General features: G+C 51.3%; 1 protein-coding gene and 1 non-coding gene across 2 annotated transcripts in view; one reads left to right on the top strand and one right to left on the bottom strand.

The window, feature by feature from the left end:
* Egfr (epidermal growth factor receptor) overlaps positions 1 to 12,276 on the bottom strand; it is a 213,004-nt gene that overhangs the window by 177,934 nt on the left and 22,794 nt on the right. The window lies entirely within an intron of this gene.
* On the top strand, positions 6,988 to 7,059 carry TRNAE-CUC (transfer RNA glutamic acid (anticodon CUC)). Its single transcript has one exon. It is a non-coding gene; the product is annotated as a tRNA-Glu (tRNA).

Below are 12,276 nucleotides of genomic sequence, written 5' to 3' on the forward strand. Positions count from 1 at the left end.
CACGGTTTGCGAAATCCTTGCGGTGGCGACGGAGTGCCCCAATGCGGAGAACACGAGCGTGGTTGTATTCCCCTCGTGCAACGAACGTATCACACCGTTTAACGCATGGTTCCGCTAGAGGGGTGGCGAAGCGAACTTGCAGCGTGTTTATGTCATTCTAGTTTTGCCTCTGACTATACTTGCACCGGATAGACGACTGCCCCGGGCTTGGCTACTTTTGAGTAGTACCTAGTATAGTTAGAGAATTTCGAGAAGCGCGAACGGGAATTCCCGCTGCAAATGTGGCAGCCTTTTTGCATGGGCTAGCGCGCTCTTCATTCCTCAAAGCTTTGTCATAAAGTTTGGATCTCTTGGCAAACTCGTCTACACCGGAATCGCCAAGAAAAATCATAGCCATCGTAAGGGGCGACCAAAACTGGACTCTTAACTACACTATCTCGAGCCTTTAACAGTCGGCGTGCGCCCAGGACAGAGATTTATTTAAACAACTTGAAATGAAGTTTGGGTGCTCGAGGCGCTCTCCACGTAGCCGTCCGCGTTTAATAGCAACCCTTACAATTAACAGTCGCGCTTGCAGGGCGTCCCTGCTATGACAGCCACAGGAGAGACAAAATCTGGGCTACTTGGTATACTTTTGGCACACTGCAGTGTACAGGGGGTATATACGGCGACTGCATGCATATTCAGGAGAGGGAGACGAATAGCTCGAAACGCCCATTTTCCGCGTGCTGCTTGTGAGGAGGTGGTACGAAGAGAGAAACGGACCATCTCGTACGCTTCATTTCAATAAATCATGCACCAACTAGGTCACCAGTCGGTTCTTCGGAAGCGTTTGTGAGACCCAGTTTCGCTATTTTAATATTAAGCTCAGACAGCCAATCTTGCAATGTCTCGTTAATCGAAACAAAGATAATTAACATTCTACCGGATGCGCGAGAAATCGTGAAACTTCCACTTGCATAAACAATTTCGACTCCGACGTCGCATAAAACTGCCCTGATACAGCGCTGATACAAGCGTCACGCGCAGTATAAACACATGCGTGATCAAGTATAAACGGAGAAAAAAAAAAAATAAGAAGTTGTCGTTTATCTCTGGTTAACCCTAGTTGAATTGCGCAAGCAACGGCGGAAGCTTCTTTTGGCTGCTACATTATTCCCCTATCACGCCCTATCAGTGTATATTATTGGGGAGACCGTAAGCTACCAGCCCACTTATAAAGTCACGCTTCAACCAAGCCGTATGGACGTACCTGCGTGTCGTAGGGGTAACGGGTAACGATAGGGTAACGAATTAGTCTGTCAGAACCGTTTCGTTCTGACAGACTAATTCGTTACCCTATCGTTACCCGTTACCCCTACAACACGCAGAACCGTTTCGTTCTGACAGACTAATTCGTTACCCTATCGTTACCCTGATATCTGATTCTGATATCACCCTCCCATATGAAAGGAGCGACCCGAGTTGGCAGCTCCTGCCCGTGGCGTAGGGGTAACGTGAATTCAAATGTCATGGCAGGCTGATTTTTCCATGAGGAGACCATAGCTACGCCTTTTCACGGCGTAGCTGCGGCCACCCGATGTCTCGCTTTGGTTGTCGCAGAAATGCTTTCGCAATAATAATAATAATAATAATAATAATAATAATAATAATAATAATAATAATAATAATAATAATAATAATAATAATAATAATAATAATAATAATAATAATAATAATAATAATAATAATAATAATAATAATAATAATAATAATAATAATAATAATAATAATAATAATAATGTCGCCATCACCACTACACAGATAGAGTCAGATGTATATGCATGTGTAGGCGTACATTACGGTCGTTGTCCGCCCTCATTATTGACCGAACCTATGACCATGGTTACGTTTAACTTGCGTGACAAATTCAACTGTCCCTCTGTCTATTTTCTCTCCAATCCGTAAGACAGGCAATCAAGAGTACGCCTGGTTTAATCTCCTCTCCCCCGAACGCAGCCCCTCCGGTCTCGGATAAGAAACGTTGGAAGGCCCCCTTTCTTCAGAGTCAACAGCACAAACAAGCGAGCAAGCGCGAATGAAACTCGTTCCATCATGGTCACAATGAAAGGGCGCCGACAACTACCGGGTATTGGGAAACGGCTTTCACGCCACCCTACACAGTTCCCCAGCCAAAAGCAGAGCGCGCCCATCGACTTCTGCCAGGTGATAGACGACCAGGTGAATTCAGCTGTCGCTCGGCGAAAATCCGCGCGAAACAGGGACGTGGAAGAGAGCCGAACGTGGTCACCCAATCGGCAAAAACTCAAATTAGCGATATGCCCCCAGCGCAAGGTGAGAACTGTTCCCGTTCAAAGACGATATGGGGAAAACGCACGCATAGTTTATGTATTCGGCCCGTTACTGGATGATGCCAGCTCTGCGCAATAGCGCCCTCGATGCTTTCCGGTTTTAGAGCGTGCGTCTCAACGCATGCAGCGAAGGCGACAAATTTCTTCGCCTGTAGCATGGGAGGCGCGCACTCACACACAGGGGGCGTCGCTGGCCGCTGGGCGGAGAAAGAGGGGGAGGGCCGCGAACACGGGACGACGAGGGACCAGTTTGCCTCGAAGACTGATTTCGGTGTACCCGTTTTATCGGCGCGCATTAAAACTTTATCTCGCGACCTTACGAAGCGCCGACGCCGCGAGACTGCAGCGAACGCGCGAGCAATGCCGACAGACAGGCAAATAACAGACGACAGATAGGAGGGGGGAGAGGGAGGGGGAACTAAGCGACAAGCTGCTAGAGGCTGCGACGGTGTGGCCAATCCACACTCCATAACCAAAGAGAGAAAAAAAAAAATGTCAAAGAAGCGGGATGGAGAAAAAAAAAAAGCAGAAAAGAATGCAGAGGAAAGGTCGTGAAAGCGGTTCTCGCGCCGTGGCGACGGGTTTCGACAGAAGAGCCCGCAATCAAATGAATTGAGAATAAAACAGAAATCGGGGGCTGGCTAGCGAACAGGTATAATCCCCCCCCCCCCCCCTTCTTTCTTTTTTGCAGGAATTTACAGCTTGTCCAACACGACTGCCGTTGCGCACGGCGAATGCGTGATCTCCACGATGAAGCGAAAAACGGCGCCGCCGCAGGGGTGTGTGATACCACGGCGCCGTCCGCCCCAAGAATGAGCAGCGGAGAGGGGAAAGCGTGCGGGGAATGAAAAAAGACAAAACGAAGGACAAATAACCGAGGGACAAGTGAGAGAACGAACGAATAAAAAAAAAAGAAACAAATAAAAAGGAAAAGTTAGCGAAGGCCGTACAGTTCGGTTGATTCAGTCCGCAGCTCGCGCGTTTAGGCAAGCAGAGTCGGCGCTCACTCCGGTGGTTATGGAGAAGAAGACGGCTTCTTTTGCTGCTACTACCGCTGCCAGAGGTGGCATACTATACCTCTTCCCAGCACACGCTGCCTGTGCTCCAGCGGGGCATGTATGATGCATGCGGTGGTGGTCGTTCTCGATCGCCGCGGTGGTGGTGGCGGTGGTGCAGCTTCCAAGGCTATGCAAATCACGTTTTCGCTCCAGCCCTGCAGAGAGCCGTAGCGACGAAGCGCGTGCTCTGTGCGCCGTCGCAGCGATGGAACAACGCGTATCGGCCATTCTCGCGCGCATACGGCGCCTATGCTAGGGTGAAGAAACGCACGCGTTGCACGCAGCATCGCGCGTGGAAGAACGCGGGATGCAGAGAAGGGGGGGGGGGGGGGGGGGGACGAGAAATTAAAACGAAGTGGTTATAGGACGACGAGGCGTGTAACCAACGGCCTTGAGATCGCGTTATAAAGTCGAAGCGTCGTTTCCTCGATCCGCGGCAACGCATAAATGGTGTGGCATGCGGAAATCGACTGAGATCATCGGCGCAGAGAACGAACAGCCTCTCTTCTTTCTTCTTAAACTAACAGAATGGAATTATTTTTTCCCCCGCAGTACTCGGATTTTCCGTTCTCCGGGCGATGAGCGATATGCACAATGAGTCAATACAGACAAAAACTGAAGTTGCCAGACAAGGTTCATCTAAACGAATTCCAAGAAGAGAAATATAGCTCTAGAAGCCAGATGCTAGAACTTCTGGTACGGTAGAGTTGATGGCCGTAATATATTCTGCGTACTTATTCAATGACCAAGTCTACTATACTACCCGCATATCCCAGGGCTGCATGGAATTAACGCCTCGTACTGTACGCGTACCTTCTATCCACGGCTAACAAGTTGTGAGGCGTACTACGTATCTCGCTTGCTCGCTCGCGCTCGCGCGACGCACGCACGCACGCACACACACACACACACACACACACACACACACACACACACACACACACACACACACACACACACACACACACACACACACACACACACACACACACACACACACACACACACACACACACACACACACACACACACACACACACACACACACACACACACACACACACACTCTCTCTCTCTCTCTCTCTCTCTCTCTCTCTGTAGAACGAGCCAATACCCTTGCGGCAAATAGGACAGGTGATCAAATACTCTGTGTCCGCAGGAGGGATACGTTCGGAAAGAGGCAGTCCATTCCAAGTCGACATCACAGCGGGACTGTAATGCAGTGTAATGGGACATTATACTGGGACGGCACCCATTAATTAAGGCACCGGAATTAAGGCACGCACGGCTAATACTTTTACGGCAATTCGGGGAGAAATTCAATCTGAATTTTCATTGTATTTACAAGCAATATACATAGCCACCAACGTTCGAATTTTGTGCGATGCTGCATGCTACGTAGTGACCAAACTGCTAAACAACAAACAGGAACATTTGCCAACCGTTTTTTTTTTTTTTCCTAGAAACCTAAGCATGTGCACTTGTGGGCTGCCGGCACTACGGGATTCGAACCCCGTACATCATCATCATCATTATTATTATTTGCATACAAGGCGGATGTAGCAACCACAGGGGGCAAGACCGCGAAGGAACGTCCCCAGCTCGCGGTCGCCCAGCAAGTGAGCAGCGACCCTTAATTTCCCATCAGCCTATTTCGGGAGCGCCAAGGTTGCACTCGCACGGATACCGACGGGGACCGCAATCACCCCGGAATGCACGCATGCATGCATCGTCGTCCAAATGAGCCCCGCAGAGGACCGCCCAGAGTGAGAAAGGTCCCACAACCTGGTGCACGTAGCCAGAGCACTCTGAAGTGAGGCCCCGGACCAGAAAGAAAAAAAAAAAAAAAAAAAAATAGGGGGGGGGGGGGGGGCAGTTCGCCGCCTTGCCGAGGTAAGAAAAAAGTGGAAAAGGAAAAAAAAAAAGAAAAAGCAAGCAGAGAGACTCGGCATGCAGGAAATTCAGCAGACGGGTACAGCGTGTAATCTCGGTGGCAGAAGGAATCTCTCCCAAGGTAGGTCGTGTCACACGCCGGCTAATCTGTCTAATTAGCGGCTTAAGGAAACAAAAAACAAAAAGCTAAAGCTGTCCGGTTCCACGCAATCCAGCGCCGGAGCCCAAAGAGGATCCGCTGCGCGTGCATGCATGGACGCGGCGGGCTCGCGCACGTGCAGCCGGAAGTCGGAAGTGCGCGCGCGGCCCTGCCAAAAAACCTTTCCCCGCCGTGCATCCTCTTCCGGCGACGCAGAGGAGGGTCTCGCTTCCGCGCGGATCCCCTCCTTGGACAGCTGGCCCAATATACCGGATATAAATAGTGTTCTTCCGAAAAACGGGGGGTCGCGTACGAGCAGGCGAAAAAAAAAAAAAAAAATGCATGGTTCCTTCCCTGACACGGACATGTCGGGATGGATAGTGGGAGAAAGCCCAGAAGGCCACGGCAGCCCGTTAATTTAGCCCCGCCGCATATTTACTATACGCCTTACACGACACGCAAATCAGGTATGCCCCATCGTTTGTCAGAATTAACGGCGCCGTATAAGTGACGTATACTGCACACATATAACCTGACGGGAAGTCATACGTGCAAGCGCGATCTGCCCCACAGCATCCCGTCTTTTATTCGTATGGTTATCTGTTTGCACGAGCCGTATATAGTGCCAGGAGCAAACATCCGTCGCACATTTCTCACGCCGACGAGCATGTCACCCCTGCGCTTGATCCACCGCAGCATGTAACACACGGTGGCATAATAATCCCATCCATCACTCCACAACGATAGCTCACAGAAGAAATAGGTTGGCCGCCTTTTGCAAAGGTCCAGGCGGGGCGATGTCATCGTTGGAGGTGCACAGGTCTGGCCCAGAAAAAAAAAAAAAAAAAATGCAGTATATTAACGCAAGTAAAAGGAGGTGGAAAGCGTACGAGAGGCTAGCTACAGCTGGTTCAAGAAAACAATGAAAAAGAAAAAGAAAGAAAGAGAGTGGGCAAGTGAACTTATCGCACACGCAGCCATTGATTTCTAAACCAAGCCTTGCATTACATCGAACAGGCAGCTAGTGGAGATAAGCACTCGGACGCATACCCGCATGCATGGCTACATTCTAAAAGCGCGAGTGGAATAGACGCTTTAGTGTGAGAAAAGCGGGCAGGAAACAAAAATTATGGTGGTGGACACTTAAGCTTCGCTATTAAGGGTATGACGCGATAGCGTAGGCCACCCGCCCATATAATTTTAATGCTCCGATTTTACACAGCCGTGTGAACCTGTCTGCATGCACAAAGAATAACGTGAATGCAAGGGTCCTGAGAGGCTTATTCTGATATATTATCTTCTCATATGAATGCAGTGGCCCGAGTTGGTAGCTCCTGATAAACGTACTGTCAGGCAAACCCTATAGGTCAGTCAGTCACTGCTCGCCCATGTCACGTGCCAGGCCTGCCAGCGCCAGCCGTCGACGCCGGATTTTCGGTGAACGGAGTCTTTAATGTTATGGGGAAGGGGGGGGGGGGGGGGGGGAGGGTAAAAAACGTTACTTACCGCGGTTACTTGTAACTCGTATTTGCCGCCCGACAGTATCTCCGGCATGGTCTAGTGGTTAGGATACCTGGCTCTCACCCAGGAGGCCCGGGTTCGATTCCCGGTGTCGGAACAGTCTTTTTTTTTTTTTCTTCCATCGTGAAGTATATTTTGACGTGACAATGAATCGCCTCCCCTTCTTCCTCCAGAAAGAAGCTCATACCGCTATCGATGAAAAATCGCAAATGCTGGGAAAAGGATGGGATCGTTAAGATACAGAGGAAAAAAGGATCGTCGCAAAAGGCACACGACATGGTTCATGTCTCCAGCAAGGCATTGAGCCGGAATGTATCCCCGGTGTTTATTCTCCTTTATTTACAACTGCTTTATAACTGGGCAATGATGAATTCAAGTCGCCGATTCAAGGCAGCTCTGCCGATCCGCGGAGGAACAAGACGTCTGGAGAATTCAGGAACCAAGTAGCAGGTCGTGATACAGTGAGATCTGAGACCGTGAATCCAAATTGCCCACTGAAATACTCTCTTAAGGTTTCGAGAAGCAAGAAGGCTTGTACCGGACCGCCGTCTGGAATACGCAGCCTGAAACAGTAGCGCCTAAAACTGCTTCAGCATGCGTTACAGGCAAGCAAATGCTGGAACAGCTGCACTCTTTAAACAAGAATGATACGCGAGTTACAAATACGATATACCCGCGCTTCTCTCTTCCTCTCCTCCATTTTCACTCCCTCCACCCCGTCCATCAAGGCGCGCAATGAGAGAGCGACTGTGCATTTTCATCGCCTCACCTAACCGGGACTCCCTGCGGCCAGCCTTTTCCGCTCACTTCGCATACTCCCGGAGCATGCGCAGGCTCATATTTCGGGAACGCGGCTTCCGAGTGCCTATAAGCCCATCCCCGGGGGTTCAACCGCGGTGTGCGAACATACAGCCATGCAAAACCCGTATGTCCCGTCCCGGGCACAGAGGCAGGCCTCCCGCTGGTGGCTCGACATCCGGATATCCCTCACGCGACACCACCGGAGCTGCATCAGTCATCAACCGCGCAGCACGAAACCGTGCGCAGAGGTGGAAACGTCAGCAGGGCGGCGGAACTCCGCGGAGCTTCTACCCAATCCCCAGCCGGCAGCCGAGCCACGGGCAAGGAGCTCGCCCTTCGGTGCCTCGGCACCCTGCTGCCTTTCCTCCTGCACTGCTCCGAGTTCATCCGGCGGCATCCCGCTGATCAGCGAAGACGCGGAAGATGGAAAACAGGGAGTGGTAGATAGGGTGGTAGATAGGGGCGCACTTCCTTGCAAGATTTGCGCCTCCAGCTTAGCGACTGAGAGAGAAAAAAAGGCCAGGGTAGAAAAAGACTGCAAATGAAACGGGAGGCGTTCAGATCCTTCGCTTCCTGTTACTTGGATGCGACGATTAATAGCAGCAAGCATATGCACGCGCCTTCAAAATGCTACGGATGGCATGAGCCGTGAACGAACGAGGTGAGCAGCCGTTTTCTCTGCGAGGCGCGAAGTGCAGTCAGTGTCAGCCACACGCACATTGGGGTAATCACAGACGGAGTCCGCGAATGAATCGCGAACATGCAGAGAGAGAGAGAGAGAAAAAAAAACGGACTGTTCACGAAACGGACTGTTCACGGTGCTGACAACGGACTGTTCACGGTGCTGACAGCGCCGATACAGATGCGTCCACGTAAATGCAGATATAAGAAATGCAAGGCCTGTATTTTATCAGCTGTTATCACTCCCCCTAGAGCCCACATATGGAGAGGCTCACTGCCATTACTCTGGCCACACACGGCGCATATATGTAGCACACAAGCGGTTGTACGTGGGCTGTGCAACAAATAATGCTCCTCTTTTTCTTTTCTTTTTCTAGAACACCGTTCAAATTTATGAAATTCATTAAAAAAATACATCCGCGAGTCAGCTTGTACAGCATTGCGTCGCCGAGCAACGGTATGCATGCCTTCTTACTAGTTTTATTCTCTCAGATGCGCCATCTTGTTCCCGACGCGAACAGCACTATCATTTTGAAAGCTGGATCCAGGGAGACGAAGGTCAGACGGTGCCAAGCCGGGAATGTAAGGATGGCGGGGCAGTGCAATCCAGGAGAATGTGGCATTCTTTTTTGTTTTGAAGCTGGTGCGAGGGCGGCGTTGTTACTGAAATCTGCCAGAATATACATCGTCTGGCAGCTCGCATCTCGCAAACCATTCGAATTGAGTGGGTCCCGCGTGACCTATTAAGTTCGCAAACCTCTGCAGATTCTGCAACCCGCCAGCTGCGACTCTACCTTCATCAATGACACGCATCCTCACTACGGCTGATGCCACTCTGCTTCTCACAAGAAAGGAGCACCTCCAGCGCCGCACACGTGCTCTTGTCCCACCGTGTGCGGTAACCCTCCCCAGCGGTCTTACCCGCACAGAAGAGGTTGGTTGCCCTCACACCTGCTGTAACACGAACATGTTCTCAATATCGATATTTATATCAACGTTCCTGTCTGCAAGTCACAAAATCATGAGGCAGATATTCACCACTTGTGGGCTTGCCCGGCGCTGAAGCTGACGAGAATTCGGCACCTGACGGCAGTGGGCCTTTCGCCGAACAACTCATCTCCATACATTGCATGGACTCAAGGGCCTTATCATCGCTCTCTCTTTAACTTTATTAGAACAGCTAACCTTTTTTCTTTCATTTAATACCCCCCTTTAAAATTTTCTTTACATATTCCATTATGCCCTGAGGCAATAAACAACGTTATTAAAAAAAATGTCGCTGGTACAAACAAAGGTACGCGCATGTCCTTGTTCACCGATGGCGCAGCTATACAAGTTCACCGAGACGAAATTGACAAGTACTGACACCGGTCCGGTATAATATGCAGCTGTGTCATCTGTGAATTTTATAAATTTTGACTGGACAGCGTTCGAGAAAATAAAAGGGGCGGGAGGCGTTACTTTTTAGACACCATTTGTGTACGTGAACGCGCCGTAAAATGAAAAGAAAGAAATGTCATGCCTACAGCTAAGTTATGTGAGAATGACGAAGCACGGCACCGTCCGCGTAATCAACCAAGCTAGTGGCTTCAGAGGAGACGATGCATCAACCCGCGAACAAGCGGATACCGGTCTCAAAGGCGGACAACGAAGCAGAGGCAATCAAGGCCGATAAATACACCAACTCTTGCGAAGACGCGCAACACACGCGCCTGGCCTCACGCACCCAGTGCACTCCGTGAAGCCTTTCTCACGGTAGCGGCATGAATGAGTTTGTTCACTACGACAAACTATACCGTGCGACCGGTTGATAGTTCTTCGCAGCGCCATTCACACGTCTTCGCAGGGCGCGCACGTTCTCGCAAGACACACAAGCAACGCAAACATTACGCTACGCACGGTGGGCGACACAAAAAAAAAAAGTCGAAACGGTGAGCGCCGCCGGCCACAGATGAGGAGACGCTCCCATGTTGTGAAAAGAGTATAGCGCGGCGCATGCAAACACCATTGTGCAGACCGCGTGGTGGCACAACCGAGAAGACGCGAACCCTACAAAGATGGCCGCGCCCTGCGACAGATGGCGCCAAGATTCGAAGAACAAAGGGCGGCAGCAAGAGCAGGGGATAAGGCCGCCCTTGATTTCTTCTGCAAGCGAAGAGAAAGAAAAAAAAATATGTTCGCTGAGGGGGGAGACGGAAGGAGTTCACGGAGCGCCAAGAACAACGAGCCCAACGCGAGCGAAAGCGAGCGAGCGAACCAGCGGCCGCGCGCATAATTTGAGCGTCTCACGCAACGACGGCTTCCCAAGTAGCAGCATTAGGGAAGCGCCTCACAATGGCTGCAAAGCCCGGCGACTCCGCGGACCGAAAAGCGAAAGCCCCAGCACCACCGGCGACGGCGGGCGCCAGTCTTGGAAAAAAGAAAAGACAGGTCGCGTCTAAAAAAAAAAAAAAAAAAAAAGTTATCATGAACTAGTCGCGAGATTTCTGGTCGTACGGGAACCATTCTCGTTTCGCGGGCTCCGGTGAGAAACGGGGGGTTCAAACCCTCCGAAGCGCGGGATCGCCGCCCGAATGGGTGGCGACAGAAAGGAAGGAAGGGGGTTCGAGCCCCGCCTCTCTCTGGATATTCCCCCGTTCATGCGCAAGGGGTAATTGACGCCCAAGGTCACGATCAATGTGCCCGTCGTGCGTGCGGGTTCTGCCCTGGAGCACGGTTCCCACGAACGCGCGCGTATGCGCAATCCGTTCGCTTTCCCGCGTGCTTTTTTCTTTTCGCGAGCTATGAAACTCGTAGACACGGTGCGTGCGCTCCCAGCACAAAGACCCGACTTTGTTTACGCCGGGTTTGAAGCTGGCCGAGTTACGTAAGCGGCCAGGAGGGCGCACCGCGATACTACTGCGGCTTGAGACGTAACCGGTGTAGCCTGGTAAAACCATGACTTTCTGCGGCCAAGCCAATATGGGGTGGATGCCTCTGCTTCCCAGCAAGGGGAACTGTCCACGGAACTCATCGCGTACGGTTATCGAGGATTTTGAATAAAATAAGTCCAAACCTGCTCTTCCAAGCGTACTGATAGTTCCAGTTCACGTACGTAACGTCACATGTCCTTCTCACATCTTTCAGAGAGTAATGAACCTATTATCTGCTTTCCTCTTAGAACCACTACGTTTTTTTTTTTTTTCTTAGATCGAGACCACCTCAGCTATCAGATCATTGCACCAGGCAAGATGCGGCATGCAGCATGTCATCTGACTTCCACCAGCAAGCACAACGTCAGACACCTAATGCGCATGCGCCGTATACCAGTGTCTCGGAGAAACGTGTCATGCTCTGAACACATGCCGCACGCAACGGTCGCCGCGGACAAGGTCCTAGGGCAGCAGTGGATGGCGCACAACAACACGGCACGCGCTCTGGCGCAATGCCACCACCAGCGGAGTAGAGCGACTCGAGTTACTCGAGCGGAGGGCGGCTTCTCTGGAGAGGAAAGAGCGGTCGCTGCTCGTTAGTCGCCGTGCAGAGGCCAACGCGAAGGCGGCGCAGACCTCCCGGAGGAGCAGCATCGGGCGAGCTCCGCTTGCACACTGTTTTAACAGAATCGACCCCTTGACGACACCGCTAGTCCGCACTGAAGCCGCAGTGCACGGGGAAATCTCATATGACGACCGCGACGATGGAGGAAGAGGAGGCAACGCGACCTTAGGGGGGGCAACGTGGAGTTTCCGCACCATGTGGCACGCCACGCTGTCGCAAGCAAAACAAGCGCGTGCGCGTCAGGAGGCGCGCGCTCTTTCGTATGCTGCACATCTGGAAAACAAAGCCGACGGCT

The sequence above is a fragment of the Amblyomma maculatum genome, chromosome 2 (genome assembly GCF_055883805.1).
Source record: "Amblyomma maculatum isolate TAMU_Amacu chromosome 2, ASM5588380v1, whole genome shotgun sequence".
Lineage (NCBI taxonomy): Eukaryota > Metazoa > Arthropoda > Arachnida > Ixodida > Ixodidae > Amblyomma > Amblyomma maculatum.